This window comes from Lathyrus oleraceus, chromosome 1 (assembly GCF_024323335.1).
Source record: "Lathyrus oleraceus cultivar Zhongwan6 chromosome 1, CAAS_Psat_ZW6_1.0, whole genome shotgun sequence".
NCBI classification, from domain to species: domain Eukaryota; kingdom Viridiplantae; phylum Streptophyta; class Magnoliopsida; order Fabales; family Fabaceae; genus Lathyrus; species Lathyrus oleraceus.
The window spans coordinates 159,198,750-159,203,424 of NC_066579.1; positions in this window are offsets into that span (position 1 = coordinate 159,198,750).

The window sequence follows — 4,675 nt, forward strand, 5'->3', positions numbered from 1 at the left end:
AAAAGGTGAACAAAAAGATAGTAAGAGTAAAAAATCTCAAAAAAAAGTGAGCAAACCAAAGTTAATCATTTTTGCAAGCTTGAATCTAAACCATCTCAAAAGACCAACCAAGAACAAGCAACCATTTTTAATAAAAAGACAAAACCAAAAAGTTAAAAAGTTTAAGCTAAAATCATTACCCAAAAAATGTGAAAAAAACTAGGTTGAAATAGTGTTGAGCTTGAATGTGAAGCAAGGGGTTTGGGGTGAAAGTATTTGTGGTGAAAGTTTAGTAAAGGGGCTGAGTTATGAGTGTTAGAGAGTGAGAAATTTTGAGGAAAAATGTGTAATGGAAAAAAGGTTGGTGGGGGTGACTTTTGGGAGAGAAAGATTTTGGTTTTGATTTAGGTTTGGAGAAGAGGGGGGTTGGATGATATATTTTCAAAAAATTTTGGGGCTAGAAAGCATGAAAAATGAGGGGGAATAGTGCATCTATTTATAGGGAAAACAAGTGGGTAAGTGGGGGGAACCAAAATGCATTTTGTGCAAGAAAAAGACTTATTTTTCTTGTCTGCCTAGTGGAAATCGATTTACCCAATTGGGTAAATAGATTTCCCTATATATTTTTTTAAATCCATGCCTTGAGCCCATGCAATATGCTTTTGGTTATGAATGTTAATGTAATTGTGGTGATGAAGCAATGAATGTATGTATGTGTAATAGGATCATAGATCTGATGAAAGTTGTTTGGGGGTAGGGTGAATTTTGGGGTATGACAGCTGCCCCTATTTAATTTTCTCGGACCTGAATATATGGATAGTGACGGCTTCCAATGTGTTTAAGGTAAGAGAGGATTAAATACTAATGGGAGTAACCGGAAATTTTCCCTGTCGGAGAATGTTAGAATTTGTTGGGGATTATGTGTGGTTATGATTATTATGCATGCAATGTGATGTATGCATCCTAAGTATATTCTTAATGAGAAAACTTTGATGTGAAAATCCCAAGAAAAAAATTAAGGGAATAAAACTTCACTAGGGAATGAGAACAATGGTGACCGTTCCTAGCAACGATCGGGGAAAAATAACATGGTGTTTCTTAACAACGACTGGAACACCTAACATGCATTAGGGGTCAAACAAACGAATTTAGTGGTGATTCTTAGCAATGGCTAGGATACCCGACTTAGTGGGGATGATAAATGATTTCAAATGATGATGCTTGGTGACGGTTGTACCATTTAAACCGGTTGGGGAGAAAAGACAAGGTACTGTGACGATTCCTAGCGATAGCTAGAATACCCAACTCTTGAGGGAAAAATGGGTTATTCAATGGCGATTCTTAGCAACGGCTAGAATACTCGACTCGACTGGAGATACAACTTTTCATGACGGTACAATGATGATCCTTAGCGATGGCTAGAATACCTGAAATCCGCCAGAAAGATCAAACAGTTCAGTGACGATTCTTAGCAACGACTAGCATACCTGACTCTGCTAAGGAGAATATAAATGTCAAGTGACGATTCTTAACAATGGCTTGAATACGTGACATCTACTAGAGAAAATGAATTCAAGGATGATTCTCGGCTATGAATGTCTGACTCAGCTTGGGGAATGAGCCCAAAAGGCCTTTATTCTGAAAAATGGGAATTTAGTGACGATTCTTAACAACGACTAAGAATACCTGACTCTGCGGGAAAAAGAAAAATATGTTGATGACTTTCTAGGGATAGAAGAAGTACAGTGATGTTTCTCAGTAATGGCTAGAATACCTGACTCCTCTGGGGAAACTTGACAATGAAACGAAACAACTTAGCAATGATTCCCAACAACGGCTGGAACACGTGGTTGTGCTTGGGAAATGTTTTTTAGGGTGAACATTAATTTTATTGGGGGAAATTCCTAACAACGGTTGGAAAATTCCAAACTCTGACGAGTTAATTTGAGTAAGTTAAGGAGATACTTATGATGTGATGTTATGTATGCCAATGCGTGTTTAGGCTTTCATGGGGAATATATGAAATGCAAGGTTTGCAAGTTATGCCAAGTATGTTTGGGCTTTGCGTAGGAGTCTATTTGGGGAATGCCAATGACGATTGGGCTTAAAAAAGGTGATTGAGGGAAGTGTAAACTTTCCGATACTTGAGAAATTGGAGCTCGATGTTCAAGCAAGCGTTGAACGTAATGTTTGAGAATTCCTACTGGAGGGAGAAATGATTGGCCAAGTCCAATGGACTGTGTGGCACCCTTGGGTTGGAAATTCCAAATGCGTTTTGGTTACCTTTAGCAAATTTCGGAAAGAAATGTAATTCAATGTTGTCTCCCTTATAGTTTTTTTTAAAAGGATCTTTTAATCGAAAAAATTTCCAATGTAATATTATTTAGGCAAAAAGTCATATTTCGCAGACAAAGCAAGAAAAGTAAAAATATGGAACACATGTGAGGGAACTGATTTTATTGATAAGTGGTCCCAGAAAAAATGGGGATTTTGTACAAAGGAAGCAACTCTTAAAAGAGGTGATTGCGAAAAGAAAACGATAATTGTAATGGCAATGAAACATCTCGGGTTTCCACCAAATACCAACTCTGCTATAACCTTTATGCCTTTGGTTGTCCTTTGATCTTGCTTTTTGAAGGAGGGTGATAGGATTGACTTGCTGGGGGACCCACATAATTGACTCGTCAAGGAATGAAGAAGGATTCCTTGCGGGATGCAACCTCTTGCTCTTATTAAATCCATAACTTTTGCCTAGACCACCCTTTCGGGTTTTCAGTCTATCGGGATACCCATTTTTGCATAAGTTGCCCTTTCGGGTTTTCAACATATCGAACTTTCTCTTTTAAGCATAGTATTTTTTGACTGCATCCACATTCGCCGGGGATGGAAGATCTTTACCATCCATAGTTGCAAGGATCAAGGCTCCTCCGGATAAGATCTTTCTTACAACATACGGGCCTTCATAGTTTGGCGTCAATTTCCACTTGGGTTAGTATGGACTGGAAGAATCTTCTTCAATACGAGGTCTCTGGCCTTTAGGTTACGGGGGAAAACCTTTTTGTCATGTGCTCTCTTGATGCCCTTTTGATAGAGTTGGCCATGGCAGATGGCTGCTAAGCGCTTCTCATCAATGAGGTTTAGTTGGTCAAATCAAGCTTGTACCCACTCAGACTCATCAAGCTTAACATCTGTCAAAATCCTTAAGGAAGGAATCTCTACTTCAACCGGTAAGACTGCATCCATGCCATACACAAGGGAGAAGGGAGTTGCCCCGGTGGAAGTTGAAGGTTGAGAAAAACAAGAAAGGAGGGTTTGAATTGTTTTGGAAATAAAACCTTTTTCAGAAATCAAAACACACACAGAATTTTATACTGGTTCGCTTGAAATTCAAAGCTACTCCAGTCCACCCGGCCAAGGTGATTTCGCCTTCAACAAGGACTTAATCCACTAATCTTGAAAGATTACACAACCAAACGTCTAAGAGGATAATCTCTTAGCCTCTCAAGTATTCAGATTGCGCAAAGTCACTTGAGGAAATAGTTTAAGCAAAAGTAAATTGTAATGTAAAGGGCTTCTAACAACAAGCGAGTATTACAGAAAATATGAGAGCAATAGTTTTTCACGTAAGAGCAGCAGCTCGTGAAAAAGAGAGAGAATGAATGAGATTTCTGTGTATCTCAGGTGTGTTCTCTAGAGAAGTAATTCGTCCTTTATATAGTCGTTGTGAAGGACCGTTGGAGTGATGACAGAATCTTGGTCATTGAAGAATAATTAATGTCATTACTTCTATTATTTCTTTCTAAAACCATTTTGTCTGCCTCATTATTTCTTTCTTTAAATACATTCTTTCCATAATGAGATTCTTTTCGGTTATGCGTTCTGGACTGGTGAGTTTGCGTCAGAGTCTTGATATACCAGAGTTTGTCTTCAGAGGATAATTATGTCTGACTTCATCAGAGCTTCTCAGTGCTTTAGACTTCTTAAGTATCAGAGTCTAAATCCAGTAGTCTTTTGTCGGAGCTTCTGACTGCTTAACTGTTGCGCTGGTATCTGTGTTGATCAGAATCAGAACCTTTTGGACGTATCCTTTCTAAGTGGCATCTGATCATCGAATACTTTATATCTGATGTAATTTTATATCTGATGTATGGTCAGAATCATGCGTAAATGTTCAGAGTCTCGCGCACTAAGAAAAAAATCTCGTTAGAGTACCATTTTTGGTTTCATCCTTTGTTATCATCAAAATCTTATAGATATATTGTAGAACCAACTTTGTTCTTACAGAAGTGCGTACGGAAGTATGATAGTCGTGTAATGCGAATGGGAGCATTTCGTGCCAATCTTTGTAGGTTTCCACCATCCTTTGCACGATCTTCTTGATGTTTTTGTTAGCTGCCTCAACAACATCATTCATCTTAGGCCTATAAGGCAATGAGTTGTGGTGGTCGATCTTGAAATTTTGGCATAACTCTTTCATCATTTTATTATTGAGGTTAGATCCATTATTAGTAATGATCTTGTTGGGGACCCCATAACGACAGATGATTTCTTTCCTGAGGAATCGAGTCACCACTTGTCTGGTAACGTTGGCGTACGAGGCTGCTTCTACCCATTTTGTGAAACAGTCAATGGCTACAAGGATGAAGCGGTGTCCATTCGAGGCAGTTGGCTCTATACGTCCGATCACGTCAATGCC